This window comes from Eptesicus fuscus, chromosome 9, assembly GCF_027574615.1.
Source record: "Eptesicus fuscus isolate TK198812 chromosome 9, DD_ASM_mEF_20220401, whole genome shotgun sequence".
NCBI lineage: Eukaryota > Metazoa > Chordata > Mammalia > Chiroptera > Vespertilionidae > Eptesicus > Eptesicus fuscus.
The window spans coordinates 15458483-15482016 of NC_072481.1; the positions used below are offsets into that span (position 1 = coordinate 15458483).

Genomic DNA, 23534 nt, shown 5'->3' on the forward strand with positions numbered 1-23534 from the left:
GTGATCTTGGGCAAGTTTCTTAACCTTTCTGGGCCTTGGCATCCCAGCTATAAAGTGGGGACAACAGTACCTACCCACAAGATTGTCTTAAGAACTAAATGAGTCACCACATGAGAAGTGCTCATATTCATGCCTGGCACATAGGCAGCAGCGTTCTTCAAATGCAGCTGCTCTGAGGAGGATATAAGGCCCCTGGAACAGTGTGTGCTTCTCCTGCTTTGACCAAGGGGTGCCTAAGCCCTCTGGACCCAGGGACCCACAGGAGGACTCCAGGACTTTGCCAGCCTGATCCCTCCTTCCGTTCCCCCAGCCCTTGGGTGTGTATGGCAGAGATTGTGTATGGGCAGCCCACTAGTAGGCATTGTAACTCTCACCCCTTCATTTAAGCAGCTTACAATTGCATTTTTAACAGGGGAGAGGCAGAGGAAGATTAGGGTTCAAGGCCGTGAGATAAATCGGCCTCCTGCTAGCATTAGGGTTTCTGGGCCAGGAGTTAGTGACACCTCACACTGGGTGCCAGCTGCCAGCCTTGAAGCACTTAATGAGCATTCATGCTCCCAAGAAGCCAGAGCAATCTGTGAGAATTTCATCCTGCTTGGCAGTGGGGAAATCTTCACAGGGCACAGAGTGCTAGGAGGTGGCCACCGAGAGGCCCTCCAAGGCAAGTCTGACTCCCTCGTCTTAGAGTTGGGGAAATCAAGCTCAGAGAAGGGAAGGGTGGCACAGCATATTAATTCTAGGATTGGCACCACCCACTCTGAGATTGGCAAAATGTCCAAGGCCAGATTGTTGAAACATGGGCCTGTGGTCATGGCCAAATCACCACCAGGAACTAGACATTCTCAAAACTTTAGCAGGAGCAAGCTGTGGGGAAGTGTATGATTTGGGGGCCAAGATGCTACCGCTCCCTGTACATGCGTCACATCAGGCATTGTTGCTACACTCCCTTGTATTCTCCTCACAGCCCTTACCTATCTTATCCTCATTTCACAGATGAGGAAACTGAGACTTGGTGACTTTTGGGACTTGCTTGGTCACACAGTTATCAAGCAGGGACTTGATCATAGGTCTGTTGGATTCCAAAACCCAATTCATCGGCCACCATGCTGCCCTGTTCCTCAGCGGTCACATACAGTGGCTATCGAGAAGGGAACTGGGCAGAGGGATGGCCTCAGGGTTGGTGATGTTGCATCTTTACTCCACTGCCCTCCTGGGAGCCGGGGAAGATGTGTACTTCATGGCCAGGTTCTGCAGCCACCCATCTGTAGGCATCAGTATTTATTGGACATCAACTGAGTGTTCAGGGCTTGGAAAAAAGATTCAGGTGTCCCTCCTTTCTCCCAGCACAGGAAAATATTTAACCCTGTCCAATAACCTAAAAACACCTAATTGAAAGCTGAGAGGTACATGGATTTGGGAACCGGACAAACCTGAGTTTGAATTCTGGCTCTGCCACTTACTAGTAATGTGGCCTGGGCCAGTTTCTTAACCTCTTTGCACCTCAGTTTCTCCATCTGTACAGTGAGGATAATACCTATTTCACCCAACAATTGTGAGGATTAGATAAAGCCAATGTGTCTAAACACCTGCCCATGTACACTCACTAGCTATAAGCTGCTGCCATTGTTATATTTATTATAAAATAATTGTGAGAATAATTATATTCCAAGGAAAGGATCATAATAGGCTCTTGGTAAGTTTTGTAGAATGAAAGAATTGCCTCTTGCAGTCTCTGCCTGCCCTACGTCCTGGGTTTGGCTGGGGAAGGGGTAGGCCCTGCTTTGCTCTCTCATCCTCTCATTCTCTTCGCTGCCTTGACCTCTTCCTCTGTCACAAAGTGCAGTTAGAATCAGCAAACTGACCCTGTAAGAGCAGCCGTCCTGCCTGGTCAGCAGATGTGATCTCAGGCATCTTCTCTGTGGAGGACGGAGGTGCTTGCATGGCCAAAAGCAACGCCCCCTCTCGAGCTGGCCCAGGATGACTGTGAGAGCCCCAAATTGGATTCTGCCTCTACCCTGTGAATCCCTGATGGAACTGCCAACCAAATCCCTATTTCGAGGGATGATTTATGGCCTTGGGTGAGTTAAGAGGCAAAATGAACAGAGCATGATTTTCAGATCACAGGCTGGGAATGCTTGGCCTTGGCAAAGAGAAAAATCATCTTTGCCTTGTAAACGGAGCAAATATGATGTTGAAGAGGGAATAAATCCAGGCCCCAGGATGTCATTTTTACAATTGCTTTCTGGCGTGTGACTCAGTAGTGCCTTCTGCAAACTGTTCGCAGCCTTCTACACGTACACACCAGTCTCACTGGGTCTTTTGTGGGTGACAGTTTCTCTACCAGTGTGGCTGCCTGGGGAACTGCACACTTTGCCAGTTTGTGAAAACCACCTGCTTCCCCAATTTTCCTCGAATCTCCATGTTGTTTCCACGGATCTCTGACTTTGTTTCCGGGAGGCAGCAGTTTTGACTTTGGATATACGCCCAGGCTCAAATCCCCAGCATTTACCAGCTGGATGAAATTGGGCAAGTCACAAAGTTCTCTGAACCTCAGTTTACTCACCTGTAAAAAGGGCAGGGGGCAGGGGACAGGGTTAGTAGCCCCAGCACACTTTCTAGCACATAGTAAGTCCTCACAGAACTTGAGTGTTTTTTTTCTCTGCACACACACACATCCTTCCTAATTTCCTTTCCTTCTCCCCTTTTATTAGGTAACAGAGCACTTTGATGCATCTGGCTGAAAATACTGCAACCTCTTTTTATGAGTTTTGTTTCATGAGTACTTTTTCTTTTTTAAAAAAGAAAAACAAAATACCAAGTGTCCATAGTTCTTGGGAAATCACTGGCAGGCCGTTGCGCACATTCCTGACCCAGGCCTTGAGTCTGTTTGGAGAAAGAGCTGTCATCGGCCTCGGAAGTGGTGATGTGGCAATTCCTTGGATAGAATGGGTCAGTCTTAAGGGCAGCAGAAAGACCTTCCCGGGAGTCACATGTTTTTGGAGCCCTAGTTGCTCCATCTGGAGGCCAGAGGCTGTCACATTGCAGAGCAAATGGGTTAGAGGCACCTGGTCCCGGCAGACGGGCCTTTAGCACAAGGAAGGGAACGGGATTAAAACATGAGCCCCCCATATGGGAAGGACAGGCGGAACTGGCAGTCACAGGTCAGATGCTGTCACCCAGGATGGTCTCTCTGTGGCCTTGAATGACACATCCATGAGTCTTCAGCCACCTTCTGAAGACCAGAAGGTCCCATGGGGGCACACTGGGAATTATCAAAGCAAATCATTCGTCTCCAAATTAGCCTGCTTATTTTCACACTGTGGTCCCGCTGACCATTCATGGCATGGCGCTCCGCACCCTCCTGCCTCAAAGATTTTTTCCCAAGCAGTTTCTAATTAAGATGCATCTTGGCTGTTCTCTTTTACTTTTTCTTTAAAAGGCTTCCTACCAGCACAGAGCATAATTTATTTCTCTAGAAAATATAGTAGCAGGTTGTTGTAAAAAGAAAACTCGAGGTTAGGAGTCGTGGGTCCCCGTCCCAGCCCTGGCGCCAGCAGCCTCCGGAGGCGGCATCCTCCTTTGGGCCTCGAACAAAGAGGTCCGTACCCTGGGCCCTCCCTGTCCTCTCTGTGATTCCTGGTTGGTCACTGGGTTGGTTTTGTTGTTGTTTTTCACCTCTGCGAGGCTCCTTGGGCTGTGCTGCTTCTCTTGAACCTGAAATTTTAGTAGCAGGTCTTGTTCCTGTCGGGAAGGAGTGAGTCAGGGTATCTATTCCCAGAACAAGTTGCTGGGGAGACATAAGATGATTCATATTGAAACTGACATTCCCGGTGGCAACGTGCTCCCACCCACTTTCCATAGATCTTTTCTTCCTTGGAAACAAGGCTGAGCCCACAGCAGCCAGCCAGCCCCCTTTCCTTTGCACGGCACTGAGGCAAGCATTTGCCAAATTGCCCAGCAAACTCAGTGGCAAATAGGTGTGTGAATTCCCAAAATCTCAGACTTGTGGTGCCAGTTGGATTCTTTGAAACCAGCTGGTCCAATTGTCTGATGATGGGATAAAGGGCACTGAGAGGGACAGGGACTCGCAAAGGTCTGACAGCCAGGACTTGAACCCTGCTTTTTAACTTGAGCCTCTATCTTTTTCTTTTCCTTTTAATTACTTTTAAAATTTGAGATGTAACTTATAACTTGCATACAGTAAAATGCAGAAATCTTAAGTACACAGCAGAATGAATTTTACATACGGATTCATCCCCGTAACCAACCCCGCAGACGAGAGCATTTCCATCACCACAGAAGGTTCCCTCAGACCCTCCTAGTCAGTAGCCCCCAAGAGTCACCACTGCTCTGACTTCTGTCACCTTAGATTTGTTTTATCTGCTTTAAAATTTCATATTATATTGTATATACTGTTTTATGGTTTACTTTTTTCACTCATAATTATATTCTAAACTGTAGTTCATTTTTCAAGTTTACGCATTCTAGTCTTGCTGGACAGTTTTGTTTCCAGTAGTTGGTAATTATGAGTAAAGTCGCTTTGAACGCTTTTTTTGTTTTAGTTTAAAATTTAGTGACTGGTTATTTTCATTACCCTCGGCCATTACTAATATACTTTCCATTCCTATATAGCTTTGTCTAATCTGAACATTTCATGTAAAAGGAATTATATCCGGCTGTTTCTTTCACTTAGCATATTTCAAGGTTCATTCACATTGTAGCCAAGTATCAGTACTTCATTCCTCTTTATTGCCAAATAATATTCTACTGTATGGACATACCACATTTTATTTATCCATTCAGCAGTTTTGGACATTGAGATTATATCTACTTTTTTGGCTATTATATATAATGCTGCTATGAATATTCATGTATAAGTTTTTATGTGGACATAGGTTTTCTCTTGGGCATATGCCTAGGAGTAGAATTGTTGGGTCACTTGGTAACTCCATGTATATCCTTTTGAAGAACTGCTAGACTATTTTCCAAAGTGGCTGTGCATGCTTTTGAGAGTTGTAAACACTTTTTGCACATTTTTTGGCAGAAATAAGCAGTCATTTATGTTGAGTTCCACCCAGGATTTGAATTGCTAGGTCATACTGTATTATAGTATGTTGAGCTTAAGTTGAATGCTGCCAGTTTTCCAAAGTGAATAAACCAATCGGTAGTCCCACTAGCTATGATGAGTTCTAGTTGCTCCATTATCCTCACCAATGTTTGCTGTTGTCAGTATGCTTAATATTAGCCTCCTGCTGAATGCTTCCTCCCTCCTAAACAAGCCTCCACCTCACCCTGTGTTCAAAGCCCCAGCTTCCTGGGCCTGTGCTCCCTGGAGCTGAGCTGCCCTGTACCGCCTGCTCAGCCCTGGTCTGGAGAGGGTCCCTGTTCTTCCTGCCTTAACTTAGTGGGGAGTCTGGGCTCCCAGGCCACCTGCTCCAAGTGCTCCTTGCAGAAGGAATGGTTGGCAGTGTCCTCCTTCACTATCCCCACTCCACCTGTCTTCCCCGTGAAATGGGGTGGCCTCTATTTCCCAGCCCACCCCAGCTGAGACACACAGGCCCAAGAGGGCATGAACTAGAATTTCTCTAGTTCAGTTACTGTGCCTAGAAAGGGGAGAAAATGTAGACCTGGGAGTCAGAAGACTTGAGTTCTCCAAATCCTGCTCTGCCCATGACACTGGGTGAGTGTCATGTTTCCTTTCTGGGCCTTGATTTTCTCTCCTGTGGGATGGGGATGATGACACCTTCTTACATGATTGTCACTGGGATCACAGGAGAACATTTCTTTGTCTGTCAAGGATTGTTCAGTGCCTACTGTGTGCCAGACAGTGTTCTAGACACAGAGGAAGCAACAGGGAGCAGATGGACACCCTCATGAACCTCCCAGGCTAGTGGGGAAATGAAGGCATGGACTTGTAATTTCAGTTAAGGCAATATAAGTGCTATGAAATACAAACTCACTACAAGGGCTCCTTAACTCATTCTGGGAGGGATCGGCTTCAAAAAGGTTTCCTGGGGGAGGTGACCTCTACACTAGGGCCAGAAACATGAATGAAGAAGTATAAGAGGCCCTGGCTGGCTAGCTCAGTTGGTTAGAGCATCATCCCAATATGCAAAGTTGCAGGTTCGATCCCTGGTCAGGGAACATACAAGAATCAGCGAATGAATGCATAAATAAGTGGAACAACAAATTGATGTTTCTTTCTCTTTAAAAATCAATAAATAAAAGTTATTTTTAAAAAGAGATAAACTTTTTTTTTTTTTAAGAAGCATAAGAGAAGGGTTTATGGGCACAGAAATACATGTGCACAGGCCTAGAGGGGCGATTGAGTAAATCCATGGCCCCTTGGGGTCTGAAAGATGTTTAGTGGGACCATGGTCGGTGTGGCTCGGTTGGTTGGGCATCATCCCATGCACTGAAAGGTTGCTGGTTTGATTCCTGTTCAGGCACATGGCCGGATTGGGGGCTCAATCCCTGGTAAGGGCTGTGCAGAAGGCAGCTAATCGATGTTTCTCTCTCTCCCTCTAAAAATCAATAAAATTTTTTTGAAAAGTGAAGTTCTCTCTGATTCTCTCATTATTCACCTTGGGCTCCCTTAAAAAAAAAAAAAGCTGTTTAGTGGGGTGCGGGGGCAGCGGGCAGCGGGCAGCATGGTAAGAGACCATCTGTGAGCACTGCTGGTATATAAATAGGGCCCCAGGAATGTAGCTCCCCAGGACTTTCTCCCCACCCCAGGCCCCAAGAGCCAGGAGAACTGGCTTCTAATTGCTTCGTGGCCATCTTATCTGTTCTGTGACCCAGACAAGGCATGTCCCTCTCTGAGCTTCTCTCTCTACATACAGCGTGGGTGTCTGGCATATGGTCTCTCATGTTACTTGTAGGTCCTAAAATAGGAATGATTAGGCCACTTTTGGGTGTGTTTCTCCCTGGCTGAAGAGAGCCTGGTGCATCCAAGTGGGCACCTAACTCAGTGATGGAGAAAAAGATGCCACACTAGTCACGGTGGCACCACACAGGGTGAGGACCAAACTAGAACCACTTTTCTGGGAGGTGGGAGCCAAGACTTCATTCCCCCCACCCCTTGGGGCCTCTCGGACAGGCAGTTCAGATCCCTGCTCCACAGAGGGCTGCTCTCCAAAGCATGAACGGTCGGATGAGAACCATACAGGGCTCAATGGGAATTGTTGAACATTTCTGAAGAGAGCCTGGAGGAGAACAAAGAGACCCAGAAGTGTGTTGTCAGCACAATTTGGGGCTAATACTCAAGTTTGTTTTTCTTTTCATCAAGTCTGCAAGGCGATTTGAACTCCAAGGCTCTTGCTTTTTAATCACTGGATAAAGCACAATTGCATTTTCTCCCCCAATAATTTTGAATTCTGGAAATAGACCATGTGGGGATAATTGCTGTTGTCTTATCCCACCGATGGCCAAGCAAATGATTAGGACGGGGAGGAAGGGAGCCACCGTGGCGGAGGCCATCAGCCTGTTTCTTATCCAGCAGGCAGGGCTCAGCTCCCCAAATAACACTGTTCCCGAAATAGAAATCGCCCAGAAATGCATCTGCATATTGTTTTGCAACAAGTAACTGATAGCATGTGGGGGCGTGGAGAGTTTAAGTTATTTCTTAAGTTTTAATTTAATTCCACTACTTTGCATTGAGTACCTACTGTGTGCCAGATTCTAAGCTGGGTATGAAGTGAGAAAGAGGATGCAAAAATGAACAAGACACGATGAGCTCATTGGACAGGAGACAGATAACACCTGGCTGTGCTGCCAGACAGAGCGCGTGCCTAAGACACACGAGCAGGAGAGAATGTGTCTCTCAGGAGAGTTGCTGAGCAAGTTTCTGAGACTGTTTACCAAGTTTTCATGAAGCTCCCCACATTTCATTGCAGGGGAATCACAAAGATAGTGGCATTTGAGAGGCATCACATGGGAGAGGTTGGATTTTGACAAACACCAACGAAACGTTATAGGTGAAGGAACAGCACAGGCCAAGCCTAGGAGGTCAGGCTGGGTGGAGTGTTTTCTCTCAGAGAGAGAGAGGGGTGTGTGAGGGGAGACAGAGGCTGCAGACCTGGAGTGAAGGGACTGAGTCTGAGCACCCGGCACCCAGAGAGGCACTCCCCAGCTGCCCCTGCCCCGGGCCAACGTCTCCATTAGGCACAGCGCCAGTGTTCACAAAAGTACTTTAATTTCTTTTAAAATCAGAAGAAAAATATGAATATAATAATGAGCAGATAATAATGACTCCAGCCTGAATTATATTCAACTTTATATCAATGCAATTGTAAAAGATCATTTTTAGTATTTTTTTTTAATGGTAGTAGGGCCCATGGAAGTCAGAGGACAGCCCTGCTCCTGCGTCCTTGTCTTCCTCGCCAGGTGAGGGGCCTAGCAGCCGTGACTGCTCAGACTCGAGGGGCAGGAGTCCCTTCCTCTCCTGGTGGTGCTTAAAGCTGGCAGATAAAGCCACCAACAGCTCAGGTTCTGGTCTCCCTTAGTGGCCGTGGGAAGGGTGTCGCCGCAGGTGCCACCTGGTAGTACAGGCACCTTTTAGTGCGTTTCCTTTGTTCCTCACGGTACCCCTCTGAGGCAGGTGTTGTTATGACAAGGAAACTGCGACTCTGAGAGGAGGAGTAACTGGTCCGAGCCTGCAGAGTGGCGGTTCAAACCAGGCTTACCTGCATCCAGAGCCCACACGTCCGGGTTCCTGCCTCGTGCATCACTGGGGTAGCATCAGATCCAAGGGTTTTGGCGGGACCCAGAGGTAACAGTGAATGGCAAAGCAGGGTCTTTGTGTATATTGATTGAAAGGAGGTTGTGACGTTCTCTGCTGACCCTGTTCAGCCTTGGTCCATTGTCCCTCTCCCCTGCATTAGGCTGTAAAAACAAAGCCAGCGTTGTTATTTATCTTCCCCAAACCACAGAAGGACAAAATCCCAAGCACCCCCGACAAGGCATGACCCTCTCCACAGTCTGAGGGGATGTCAGGGGGCTGGGCTGGGAAATGCCACCTCTCCGGTTCTTCCCACTGTGACGTGGCTTCATCTGCAGGGCCTTGAATTCCTGGGCCGCGAATCACACCCAGACCCAAGCATAAGTGCAAAAGCCGGTCCCTTAGCCAACGGCCGAGACCTACTGTCTAGGCTCCCCCAGGTTCCGAGGGTCAGGGCTGCGGCTCTGCCTCCTCCTTCAGGGTGCAAAGCTGGACAGCTCTACAGAGATCATTTCTCCAGAAACATCCCAGAATCTGCAGTTCAACTCACTCGTAAGAGGAAGCAAAACCCCTGAGAGAGGATCCTGGTGATTTGAGGCAGTTACACCAACTGGTTAGGATCACAGGTTTTGGCACCAGGCTTCCTGGCCATCATTTCACCCCTTTCTCACTGTGTGAGCTTGGGCAATTGAATTAACCTCTCTGTGCTATAATGTTCTCCCATAGGGAAAAAAAAAAAAAAAGGGAATAACAATACCTACCTCATAGAGTGGTTGTGAGAATCCAATTAGTACATGTAAAGGCTTAGAGTAGTATCGAGAAATAGTAGCTGCTAATACCACCATCGCCATGATCTGTTAATACTGTCAGAGCTGCCCAGGAAAGCAGGAGAGTTGTGTCCATCCCTGCTCTGCCAATGACTGCCTGTGTGACCTTGGACATCACTCTTTCCCCACTCCTCCCTGGGATGGTCTTGCTATCTATGAAATGAGTGGTTTGGACCAATCTGTGGCTCTTAACCAGGGGAAAGCATCAGAATTACCTGCAGAGCTTTTGCAAACATGGACTTCTGGGTTCCACCCCATAAATTCTGATTCAGTGGATCTGGAGCGTGCCCAGGATCTGTATTAAAAACAGAATCTCCATCAGTGGTTCTGATGCACAACCCATTAGGAACCTCCTCGTCTAAAGTCCTTTGCTCCCGAAGTGATTAGGCCCCTTCCCACAGCTCCATTTGCCAAGGTGCCTTTGGCAAGGGTGATCCCCTGCCCCTCTGTGCTGAGTCTGCCGCCTGGGTTGGGGTCCCACTTTATCGGAGGCGGCAGGCCCCTGGGTCAGCAGGAAGGCTGTGTGGCCTGGAGAGCATCTGAATGGTGTGAGTGGGTGGGTGTGTCCAGGGGTTTTCACTCAGCAGCTGTTTGGTGAACAGGAGCATTTGCAAATGGCAGCAGAACAGCTGTGAAATGGGGGTGCTTACTGGCACTTGGTACTTGGGGGCCAGCCTGTCCTTAGGTAACATAGTATATTCTCCCTGTAACTTTGCACTGTTTCTGAAATGTGGCTGAGAAGGGCTGGTGGTGTGGATGTGTCAGCCCCACCTTCCTACATACCCAGCAAAAATATTTTGAATGCTTTTGGTAAGAAAAGCCTCGAGGAGCTTTTTTATCATAAATGGCCCGTCTCCTTGGGCACTGTTGGACCCTACCTTCCCACCTTCCAAGGAAGAGCTCATCCCGTTGGCCAGCCCACCTGCAGACCCCTGCTTGCCGTTCCAACCTGCTCCTCACCACTTCAGCATATCTCTGCTCCCTTCTCTGGTCAATAAGAGGGAAAGTGGGCAGCTTTGCCCCCTTTGTCTCTCCTGAGGCTCAGTGGCAGAACAGCCTCTCTCTATCCCCTGTGTCGTCCTTCCTGCCTCCAGTCCTGCTGTTCCTTTTGGAGGTATATTAGATTTGTGTTTCTCTCTTTGAAGAACAAGCTCGGTGGTAGAAACTGCTTCCTGAAGGCAGGCACAGCTTCTGACTGACCCTTACATCCAGTGCTGGCTTCAGCAGTTCAGATGCTGGAGGCGGGCAGGTGAATAAACCAGTCAGCTCCTGTCCTGAGTCCAGGTGTGGGGAGCAGAGACAAGCAGGCCGCCGGGCACGAGCTTGCTGAAGAAGCTCCGTAGTGACTATAGCTTACCCATTTAACCACTTCAATTTGGCATCTGTCTTGAGGTGCTGGGTAAGCATCTTGTCAACTTCAACACAGCTGACAAAGTTATGACACGGAGATGTTTAGACTTCTGTTTCCCCCGACCTCCAGCTGAGCCTGTTAAAATGCCTCTCCTTCCAGAGAGCTGATTTATGCCCCAGAGTTCCTCATCTCAGCGGGAAAGGTCTCTTTTTGGAGTCAAATAGAAATTTGCTGTCATCCTGATCCTCCGATGTTGCATTCCCCGGGAGGAGGGCACGGTTCATATCTGGTTTGTTGCTGACTTTCAAGGTTGGTGTCCCACGGGACGGAGCGATGGGGAAGGACACATAAGGATGCCGGAGACACTTTCATTTTGGAGCCACTCTTCACAGACACTAAACCTTGACACGTGGATTCTCCCTCTTCTGAGGCTGCTGTTCGTCATGCCTCTTCCCAGTTGGAGAGTGATGCGTTTGAACAAGTCCCTTTATTCCTGTTGGAATTATCTGAGTGTGAAAACCTTTTTCTACCCTAAAAATTACTTTATCTCTTTTTTTTCCTTTAAAAAAAAGTTAAATGTAATATATGACCACTGTGGAGAAACTAGAAATTACAAGTAAGAACTGGAAAAAAGGCTTCTGAAATCCCACCAGCCAGAGGTGGCCCATTGTTTCATGTGTCTCTTTAGATACATCCTGTGAAAATGAATAGATATAAATATGTATTTTTGCATCCGTAGAATTATATGATAATACTGTCTTGTTTTACTTATCAGTATTTTGTGATTACCTTTTCAAGCTGTTAAATACTAAACACCTATATTGTCAGACTTAATGGCTGTGTGGTATTCTGTTGAATGGATGGATTTTATATGTATGTGTGTATGTATATGTATATATATTCACATATATATGTACATATTTTATATATATATTCTCATTCCTATTACTGCAAATTTAGATTATATCTGATTTTTTTTTACTGTTCTAACCAATGGTGAGATTAATTTCCTAATTCAATTCACTAATCTTTGCATACTTATCCTAATGTTTCCTTAGGATACATTTTTAGACCAGGACTAGCTAGCATGTCCAAGCATTTACCACATGTCACTCTGCTGAGTGCTTTAGATATATTGTCTATTAGATCTTACAAATGATTCTGTACAGAAATAGCTGCATTTTACAGATGAAGCTACTGAGGGGCAGAGAGGTTATGTACCTTGGCCGGGTCACACAGCCAGCAAATTGTAGAGTCAGGATTAGAACCCAAGCCCTTTGACCCAGAAGCTTCTGATACAAAAGGTTAGATCTGTTTCACCTCCCACTGTGTGGTGTAAGGCTGCCTGTCCCCTACTTCCTCCCAGCAGCTCTTTACTCAGTGATTGCCCGGCCTGAGACCTGGCCTCTCAGACTCCCCTCAGGCCCACAATTGCACAGTGGGAACAGAAAGGAAGAAGCAGTGGCATTTGTGCTGTGTCACTATAACCTAGAGGTGGTTCTCAGTCCCTGGGAGGTGCCTTCTAGGAAACCATCAGGCCAGGAAGAGGCAACTGGAGACCCACCACAGGGGAGCGTGAGCGCGCCTGCACAGCTCAGCAGGGTTGGATGGCCTGGGGCCGGGGCTGAAGTATAATCGGGCTGAGCGAGCACTTGTGCTGGGAGGATCTGAACAGGCTCCTTGCAAACACTGGGCTCTGGCTGCGGGATCTTGCAGGCCACTCTGGGGAGAGTTGGGCATGCACAAGGCACCTGAACGCTCAGCAGGAAGTGCTGGGAAAAGAAGGGTATGAGGGAGAGGCAGATTCTGGAACAAGGGCTGTGGGGCTGTGCTGGGGAGTTACTGCTAGACTGGGCAAATCCAAGGTCAGGGCCAGAAGGTAAGACCTGTTTTGCAGGGACTTACCAGTGAACACGAGGACAGGCTTGTAGCCTGGAGGTGAGACCAGGGCTCTCTTCTCATGATCCTCACTGGCCTGGCTCAGCAGCCAAAGCTCTGCCCGTTGAGGACAACAGAGGTCCCGCTGCCTCAGACCTTGGAGCTCTTCTTCAGACCTTGGAGCTGGGGCACTGAGTGTGACCAGCCCTGATACGTGGACATTACAAGGGAAAGCATCTCCGAGGATTCCGCTTGGCAGGGAATGGATGTCTTGGCCCAGCAGAAGAGCTGGATGGGGAGGGCTTGCCCTCCACTCGGCCCAGTTTTCTCTTCCTGATTTATCCATAGATTGAGCTTGATGATCCAGACTCATATTCATTCAGCTAATCACGCGAGTTATTTCTGCAATTTAGGTCTTCGAATAAGTGCACTTGGTTGCTGAATATGTGATCAACCACAGATTTCTCATTCTTTAAAACCCAAGGAGCGGAAATGCCAACATAGAAAGCCATCGCACAAAGGCAGAGATTTCTGAAGCACTAAAATCAGGCCGTTCAATGCCCTGGCCTCTGGACCTCCCATCATGCTGCCTCTTGGCCCATCAGTGCTCCATGCAGAGCTGGGGGTGGGGGTGGGGGCGTAGAATGGGAGGGGATGGCTATTAATCTGTAACACACACACCCCGGGGAGTGGGGGTACTGACAATCAATAGATAATCTGCTCACATTCTCTTTACTTAACCAGAGAGTTGGGTGCCTTTGAAGTACTTTATCTTGAGAAGAAAATGCATTTGAGAGCTTCAAAAGGGTATAGGACAACTGGGAAAGCTACTGCAGGCTTTGAGGTTGGAAAGGTCAGCATCTGTTCTCCCTGCCCAGACGCTGTTCTTCTGCTATAACCTTGAACAATTTTACCTCTTCCTCCCTATGTCATCCTCACAGTCCTATCCAGCTGGGCCCCTGGTACAGCAAAGTAGTCACTAGACAAGACTTATCAGTTACTGATTTATTTGTCTATTCAATGAGCCATTGTTGAACTGCAGAGTTCCAAGTATTGGATTAGACACTGGAGATTTCAGAGATAAATCAGACCTGGGCCCTCTTACATTGCTCGTAATCTCATGGGGAAGACAGCTGCAAACAGCTAAGATGCAGGTGGTGGGAGCAGAAGGGAGCAGGTCTCCAGCCCCTGTCCCAGGGCAGGAGCTCAGCTTCTGTTTCCTGTCCACGGGGGCCTGGGATAGATCACATCTGAAGTCTCAAACTGGCTATGGAGAAGCTGTTTCTGTTCATTTCTCTGTGGAGCGTTCAGATGCTGCAAACTGGAGTGGTTGATAGAAAAGGTGTTCTGGGAACTGGTGGCAGCTCCACTGCCTACCTCAGTTGGAATCTTCCCATTGCCCAGAGCCAGTAACACTCACCCACAGCCCCAACGCATGAAGGAGGTGAAGGTCTCCTGCCAAAATAAGTATTTTTGGGCAAAATCCAAGAGCGTGGCCTGAGATAACAATGCATACTGGAGCCGTAATTCTGGGACAGCCCTTCTTCCTTCCAGACTGACAGTCTCATTTTATTTGACCTTAAAACTTACTGTTTTTAGCTCGCTCGGCAGGTGTGGCTCAGTGTTGAGTGTTGACCTGTGAACCCGGAGGTCATGGTTCCGTTCTCGGTCAGAGCACATGCCCAGATTGCGGGCTCAATCCCCAATGGGGGCCATGCAGGAGGCAGCCGATCAGATGATTCTCAGTCATCATTGATGTTTCTATCTCCCTCTCCCTTTCTCTCTGAAATTAATAAAAATATATTTTTAAAACATTGTTTTTAAAAACAAACCTCCTAGAATAACATAAGTGACTCATTTTTTTTCAAGGTGGGCTCCTTCAGAGGATAGCTTAGGAGTTCCCCGATGCCACCAGCCTCAAACAGCTCAACTCTCCCCTCTGAGAACGGCTTTCAGAAGTCAGCATGTGACCCACACCTTATTTTGTCCTACTGATTTCTTGTCACTCACAGACCAGGACCCCATTAACTCTGTTTCTAGAAAGTAGGTCTCTGCCTGCCATTGTGGAGATTCAAAACCTGGGTTTGAATTGTTTGCTTTACCGCTTGTTACTGTCATTACATTGGGCAAATCACTCAGCTTCCCTAGATTTGTTTCCTCATCTTGAAATGGGCACAATGGCATCTAACCTGGGTGTGGTACCTAATGAGGTGCTGGGCACACTGCAGTACTAACCCCTCCCTCCCTGTCGCTCTGCTCCCCACCCGGCCTTATTTACGAGAGGGCATGAGCTATTTAGTTGAAAGACCACTGGACTGAGCCAGGTAGGAAGACTATGTGATCCTAAGGAATTCACCTTCAGACCTCAGTTTCCTCATCTGTAAAATGGGAGGCTATTTTCTAACTCTGGCGGCCAGCCTCAAAGGGTTAGGGTCAGAAGGATGAAATCAGAAGACTCATATGACAATATTTTTTAAACATAGAATGTTAGAAAACTACATATGTGATCTTAGAACCTGAGGTGGTGGTGAGTTCAATCCCAAGTCAGTACCAAAGGGCTGCTGTCTTGGAAAGTATTTGAGAAAGTCCCTGAAAAAATATATTACTCACTCAGTTCAAGCCGGGGCTTAGGCACTTGCATCTTCCTGAGCCCAGGACCTGGGAATGCATAGATCTGTCCAGATGAAACACAGCCAGTGTGCACTGCCATGCAGGAGTCCAAGACCTGCTGAACTGAGTAACCCTAGGGCACTAAGCAAGGGAGCACTGGAGCGGGTGGAAGAGCATCTTGCCCCCACCAGTCAGCATCTGTCCTAGTTAGCTGGGGCTGCTATATATAAAAATACCGCCGATTCAGTGGCTTAAAGAGCAAACACTTCTCACAATTCTAGAGGCCGGGAAGTCCAGGATCAAAGTACCAGCAGACTCACTGCCTGCTTGCGAGCTGGCTTCCTGGTTCATAAATAACCATCTCCTTGCTGTGTCCTCACATAGCAGAAGGGTGAGAGCACTCCCTGGGGTTCCCTTTAAAGGGGCCCTAATCCATTGTGAGGTTTTCACCCTTATGACCTAATGACCTCCAAAAGGCCTCACCTCCTAATACCATCACATTGGGAGTTAGGATTTCAACATATGAAATGTGAGGGGACACAAAGATCCAGTCCATTGCCGCATCACCATGTTCCAGGAGGGAACAGGTTTTCCTGCTTGAGAAAGGAAAGGCAGGTATGGATGGCAATCCCTGTTGCTTTGGTTATTTCTAAGCTGGTGAGGCTTGGATTGTAGGTGATATTTCCTGCTCTCAAAGAGAAGGACACTCAGGGACCTGTAGAAGAAGAGGTGGCCAAAGACCAAGGCGGCTAGTTGAATTTTAAAAAGTCCAATAGGCCCACTACTTATTTTGCAGTCATAACAGTAGCAGCTCCAGAGTCTCAGTGTTGGCATATAGTAGGTGCTTAATAAAGTCTGTAGAGGCAATGAATGAGTCCCATGGAAAGGAACAGTGCTGGGTCAAACTAAGGCTCTAGATGCAGTGGTTCTCAACCTTTCTAATGCCGCGACCCTTTAATACAGCTCCTCATATTGTAGTGACCCCCAACCATAAAATTATTTTCGTTGCTACTTCATAACTGTAATTTTGCTACTGTTATGAATCGTAATGTAAATATCTGTGTTTTCCGATGGTCTTAGGCGACCCTGCTAGCGGGTCTCAGGTTGAGAACCGCTGCTATAGAGCCTAAGACCATCGGAAAACACAGATATTTACATTATGATTCATTAACCAAGAGGGCAGCAACCATATCTGATTGATTAACACAACTAAGAATAGACCACGATTATTCACCTCTGTTCTCTCTAGTGTTTAGCCTAGAGTGGGTACTGGAAAAAGTACAAAATGAATGAATGAATAAGGAAATAAATGAATGAATCCATCAATCTCTCCCTCTCCCTCTCTCTGAAATCAATAAAAAATATATTTTTAAAAGTCTTATTGATTTTCATAATTTTTTACAAATTGGAAAAAGGCTACTGTGGTTTAAGTTTTATGGCAGGACACACGGTTACAATATGTGCGTACCCAATGGCTTTCTAGGAGTATGATTCTAGAACGTCAGAGGTAGCAAGCTGGTAGCAAGTGATATATAGTTTGCTTCTTTATGACTGCTCAGCAACCTTCAAGGTACCTGCTCCTGCCCTTTTGTTCAGAACTTGAGGGCTGATGGCTTACAAAGATGCAAAAGGGGTTCTTGGAATAAGGTCAGCATCCAGTACAGTTGAAAGAGCCCTGGGTGAGTGGTTCCGTACTTGGACTCTTGTCACTGGCAGATGTGGTTTTAGGGACTGTCTCTTCCCTGTATGGACCTCAGGGTACCCACCGGTTTGGAATGCTGAACTCAGCCTATCCTGATGCTGTGGAACAAACCATCTCAAAATAGTGACCCAAAACCATTTATTTCTCATGAGTCTGCTGGTCTTGGCTGTGCTGACTCATGTGTTTACAGTCAGCTGGTAGGTCACCTGGGGACCCATTGGTCTGGGACAACCTTGCTTGGATGACTAGCTTTGCTACATGTAGACTTGGACTTCTTCTCACTGCAGAGACAGGTGGAAGCAGGCACAGCCTCTCAAGACCCAGGCTCAGAACTGCCAGTCATTTCCTTCACATTCTGTTGGTCAAGCAAGTTGAAAGGCCAGCCTAGGCCTAGGAGTAAGGAGTAGATTCCATGTCTTGATAGGAGCTGCTGCTAAGTCACGTTGCCAAAGTCATGGATACAGGGAGGGGTGGAAAAACAGAAATATTTTTTTCAAACCACCACACGGAGATTCCTTCCTGCTCTAAAATCTGATAGCTCATGGATCAGTGTGAGAAAGAAGTTGAAGTTCCATCGTCTCAGGCCAAGGCTACATGTGCCTTTCCTGGAATTGGGATAAACTGACCAGGTTCCTAGTCACTGTTGGTGCTGAGTTCAGCTCCAAATGGACAGAACTCAAGAACAGGTTTTCCCTCAGTACCTCACTCTGCATGTATGGAGCACCAGGTAATGAGCTAAGCCCTAAGGAGGCAGCCTGGCCTCTCTGGCAAGGCACCCTCAGGATCACAGACACAGAAGCACTGTAATCAGCACACACAGGTGCTCATGGGGTCTCGGAGGAGGCACTATCAGAGACCTCCCTCTGGTTTGGCCTTCCTTTAGCCCAGTGCTGAGGCAGACCCACAGGCCTCTTTTCAGACAACTAACAAATTAGGAAGCCTTAGGGCCCAACAATTCCACTTAAACTGCATGGCTCTGGAGTTAGCCCCGTCCAAACCCCTCCAGCACTGGGAAGCCAGGAAATAGGAAAAAGCACAAGGTGTCCAGAACCAGCGTGTGAACTTATTAGCCTCCTCCTGTGCTCCAAAACTGTCTCTGTCTGCTATTTGCAGCCGCAACCCCAGGCTACAGGTTGGTTACTCACGCACTTGCAAGAGGGGGTTAGAAACCGAGGTTCTGCAGCCCCTCCTCAAATAGACACCCAGCTGGCATTTTCCCTTAAATATCACTCATTTTTAAAGGGAGAAAACTGTTGGAGGCATTGAAATAGATCACATTTTAAAACGCAGAGAGTCCGTTCAAATTATTCTCTTAATAGAGTTTTTCGGAGTGAGGAAGTGGCAAGGGCACATAACCGCTCGTTGGAGAAAATCTAAGGACTGCAATCCATTCGTCTGCAAATGTGTCTCTTAGGTACAAATTGCAGCAAGCCATCCATTCCCAGGGTAAATGGTCTTTAATTAAAGTCGGTCAGTTGTCCCTGGTGTTTGAGGGGAGGGGAAGGTTGTTTGAAGCCTCCTTCCCTTCAAAAATGAAAAAGAACGTATTTTTTAACTTATGTTTTTCCTTGATTTGAACATTAGGGAAAAGCTTGGTTTATGAATAAATCTATTTTGGCCCTCATTCATGAATAAAAACTTGGGTAGTAAGGCCTCAGGAAAGCAGTAGAAGAATTTCCGTAGCCATCCTGGTAAAAATGCATCCTCCAGTATTGATTTTTGTGGCTGAAGTGCATTATGTGTTTTGCATGAGCTTTTGAAAGCTTAGATAAATGAGGTGGCTCAGAAAACAGATTTAAAAAATGGGAGGAAATTATACCGATCCAAAAGAAGATAAATGTCCACTAATTCCCAGATTAACATTTTAGACTCCTGTATTTTTATAGGGGGATTTCTGCAATGCTGATAATGTGAGATTGGTTTACAATGTCACATACCAGTAGAATCAAGGAGGCCTTGTTTGAGTTCTGAGTCAGCTACACTCGAAAGGAAGTAGAGTTAATGCAACAGCCTGGTGGTGCCCTGGCACCTGTGTTAGATGGCAGCACTGCCCCCAAGATGGCATATTTTAAGGGTGACATTAACCTCAAGGTCAGCTGTGTTAGTGTGCACTCTCTGAGTTGCAAGAGACGAAGACTCAAGCCCATTTGGTTTAAGCCCAAAATGAACTTACTAGATCGCTTACTTGAAACCACTAGGCACAGACTTCAGTCACAGCTTGATCCAGGCATCAAATGAAGTCACCGAGACTCAGTTTCTCTGTCTCTGGCCCTACTCTCTCTGGGTTGGCTTCATCCTCAGATTGGTTCTTCCTTAATGATGTTACCGAATTAAAGGGGTTTGTTCGCCTGCATGCATCAAAGCCCAATCAAATGCAAACAGGAGTTTGAGCCAAGAAAGTAAAGCTTCATTTTTAAGGAAATGGCACTATGTCTAGAGTCACAAGTGAGTTTGTGCTCAAAGACCTGGCTTCCTAATGGCTTCCAGGGAATGGGTTATACGGGGGAAATCATTAATCATGGTGGCTAAGGGAGTTAGAATCATGGCCAGGGTCATGGTCTCTACTGATTGTTCGGTGCTAGTAGGGGGTAGTCTGTCATCGCCGCTGGTCCTGATATCGGCCATGGCGTCACTGTTTTCACAAGGGTGTGGTCAGTGGGGTCATCCCGATTTTCTGGAGCTGAAATACAAATGAGGCCTAGATGTTATCTCTAATTTAACTAAAACTCTGTCTCTATGGTCTACAGGCCCAAGGCTTTGTTCCTAAGATTATTTAATGCTGACCTCATTGTCCTGAGGGCTTAATGATTAAGGGATAGACTTGCAAGGGAAAGGGAAGTGGGTGAGTCAGGATGCTAGGTAAGGCCAGTTTTAATAAAAGGAGAGAAAGGTGAAAAGTTCATATTAAAGAAATGAAGTTTCTGTACAATTACAGTAGCAACATGTTCCAGTTACTTTAGCTTTAATCTGTGTGTGGTATAAAATAGCTATTGCCACTTTTCTTGATTGTTTCCATTGAAATCCCAAGATTAGCTCTGACAAGCTTTAATTAGGCCCATGGCTCTGTCTGTCTCTAACTAATTCTTATGTCCGGAGAGATGAAAGGTATGGATTGGCTGAGGTCTAGGCCTCCTGCTCATTCCCTTTGCTGAAGGTTTGCAGTTCCACCCCAAGAAGGGCATGGACTAGGAGTGAGGGAGGAGAGGAGGCAGATGGCAATTTGGGGACCTGTTAACAAGAAGGATGTGTGGATACTGGCCTTTAAAACCTCAGATTTCTGTTACATCAACCTTTCATTCTTACTTCAACAAACACCTGAGGTCCCATAATAAGCCTTCCGGAGCTGGGTGCAAGGGTTATGGTGGGGGGCGGGAGGTCCAGACTCTCCCTCAGAGAGCAAGCACATAGTCTATCCTGTGTTCCTGTGTGTGTTAGTCATCTCCGCTACCATAAGAAAATGCCATAGATTGGGTGGCTTAAACCACAGAAATTTATTTCTCAAAGTTCTGGAAGCTGGAATTCCAAGAATAAGGTTCCAGCAAAGTGGGTTTCGTCTGAGGTTTCTTCTCTTGGCTTGTAGGTGTCCACCCTCTCTCTATGTACTCACATCTCATATAACTTTGTGTACATGTGGGAGAGGGAGGGAGAGAGGGAAAGAGAGAAAGAGTGAATGCTCTCTGGTATCTCTTCCCCTCCTCCTCCTCCCCCTCCTCCTGCTCCTCCTCCTCTTCTCCTTCTCTTCCTCCCCCTCCTCCTCCTCCTCCTCCTCTTCCTCTCCTCCTCCTCCTCTTCCCCCTCCTCCTCCTCCTCTCCCGAGGATATTTTTCCATTGATTATTTTTAGAGAGAGTTCAAGAGAGAGGGAGAGACAGAGAGAAACATTGATGTGAGGGATATCGATTGGTTGCTACTTGCACACCCTGACTGGGGCCAACGATCAAGTCTGCAACCAAGGTATGTGCCCTTGACCGGAATTGAACCCGGGATCCTTTAGTCCTTGGGCCGATGCTCTATCCACTGAGCCAAACCAGCCATGGATCTTGTCTCTTCTTATAAGGACACTAATCTCACCAGAGGGTCCTACCCTTAGGATCTCATCTAAACCTTATTATTTCCCAAAGACCCCATCTGCCAGTATCATCTTATTGGGGGTTAGGGTTTCAACATATGAAGCTGGGGAGACACAAACATTCAGTCCATGGCATCATGCTGGGGCTTGAGCCATGTTATGGTCTTCCAGGCAACTCAGTGTTTTTCCTGAGCACCTGCTGGGGCCAAGCCCTGGAAACCGAACCATGAGGAACACCAGGGCCCTGCCCTCAAGCAATACATAGTCAAATCTTCATGGTGGTGTCCAGGAGTCTATGGCACTGGGGACATTTTCACTTCACTTCTCTTTGCCTTTGCTCATTTTATTGCTTGGTGTTGGATTCTCCCAGAACTAACAGAAAACCCTAAAAAAGCAACAGCTTAAACAACATCAAAAAAGATGTTTATTTTTCTCTCAGTCACCAGCCCAGGTAGTTAATTTAGGACTGGTAAGGTGACTCCACTCGCATCAGGGACTCAGGTTCCACCATTCATTCTTAGTAGTGGTTCTACCTCGTGGTCCAAGATGTCTGCTCTGGTTCCAGTCATCATGTCCACATACCTTTTAAACACACTCTCCAGAGCTGCACACGCCACTTCCAGTTATATCTCATTGGCTGGAACTTGTGCACATGCCTACACCTAGCTGCAAGGGAGGCAGGGAGATGTAGTCGTTATTCTCATGGCCATGAGCTCAGCTAAAATTATGGCTTTTGTTTCTGTAGAAATCAAGAAAGAATGAATATTAGGGGGCATCTAGCAGACACAGCCACACTTATACTGTTTGCTCTACGTGACAAGTCCATGCCCTTTCTTCTGTACATCTCTCAAATTCACTTTGTGGACTTTTTCAGTCTGCGAGTCCTTCAGTTCTGGAAAATTTTCTTGAATTATTTTTTTAATTACCGTATTTTCTGTGTATAAGACACTTCCAGCTGAAACCGGTTTGTGGATAGAGCGTTGGTCTGCGGACTCAAGGGTCCCAGGTTCGATTCTGGTCAGGGGCATGTACATTGGTTGTGGGCACATCCCTGGTGGGGGGTGTGCAGGAGGCAGCTGGTCGATGTTTCTCTCTCATCGATGTTTCTAGCTCTCTATCCCTCTCCCTTCCTCTCTGTAAAAAATCAATAAAAATATATTTTTTAAAAAGAGAAAGAAAAAAAAGAGACACTTCCATGCGCCCCCCACTTTTCCAACCCCAAATTAAGAAATCAATATTTTAAACATTTTGCTGATTTTCCTCTTAAGACCTTCTTTTTTGGCATCTTAAAGAGTTGTTCTTCCTGTTTTCTCCACTGTCTGATCATACACTCAGTGGGAGGAGGTCCAAATTATCTCTCTGCAGCTCTTTTTCCATGCTCTATTGCATAGCTGATTAAATTCAGATTGAATTTTGCAGAGTAAGACGATCACTTACTGGTATTTTACTTTTTATTTTTTGACATCTTTATGAGCTCAGAACGCTCCGGTCCCTGTTGCATCTGCGCACTCTCCACCTCCAATTACAGCATCAGCTGACATTAGTAGCAATAAGGCTCGTGATTGGAGGAAGCCTGTTTAACAAGGTATGGGCAGCTATGCACCCTCGTGGCTTTCTCCTCAGCCAACTTGCATGGCTTCCTCCTCCACTGACTTCTGAGTATAAGACACCCCTCGATTTTCAGTCTAACGATATTAGAAAAAAATAGTGTCTTATACACGGGAAAATACGGTAATTTTGTCCTCTATTTTCTCCATTCCTAGAATTTCTGCAGTTTGAATATTAGACCTCATGAGCTGGTCTTCTAATTTTCTTATCAATTCTCTTCTGTTTTCTCCCTCTCCCTCTTCTTTCCTCCCTCCCTCTCTCTTTGATTCTATTCGGGGAAATTTCCTCAAGTTTATCTTCCAACTCTTGTATTGAGTTTTCCATTTCTGCTGTCAGAGGGTGTATTAATTCCGAGAGTTCTGTTTTATTTTATGAATGTTCTTTTTTGAGCATCCTGTTCTTATCTCATAGATGCACCATTTTACTTTGTGTCTCTGAAGATATTTTTTGTAGTTTCCTTCTTCTTTCAGAAACTCTGTGTCCTTTAAATTTACTTTTCCTGTTTGTTTCTTCCTTGCGTGTTAGTCTTTCTCAAATGTTTGGGGATTCTTGGCTGTGTGCTCGTGTTAAACGTGAGCAAAAATAAGATGGCTGGAGCTCCAGGGTGGTGAGTGGGTTCTGTTGGCCAATGCCTTACTGTGGGGTGACGGGACAGGGACACTCTTGATATAGGTGTTTGCGATCTAGGGCTGGTCAGGTTCTGCATAGACAATGTTTTCATTCTCCTTTCTAGAGAGTGGACTCCTGGCTGCAGCTTGCTGAGAACCAGGT

The 23534-nt window shown here is 46.6% G+C and overlaps 1 protein-coding gene and 1 long non-coding RNA gene across 2 annotated transcripts in view; one reads left to right on the forward strand and one right to left on the reverse strand.

Moving 5' to 3' along the window:
- MAN1C1 (mannosidase alpha class 1C member 1) overlaps nucleotides 1–23534 on the forward strand; it is a 133330-nt gene that overhangs the window by 56165 nt on the left and 53631 nt on the right. The gene's annotated exons all lie outside the window — the stretch shown is intronic.
- On the reverse strand, nucleotides 8343–15755 carry LOC114233916 (uncharacterized). The gene is made up of 4 exons (XR_003620109.2): nucleotides 15652–15755; nucleotides 9762–9841; nucleotides 8685–8883; nucleotides 8343–8537 (listed from the first exon to the last, which is right to left on the reverse strand). It is a non-coding gene; the product is annotated as an uncharacterized LOC114233916 (long non-coding RNA).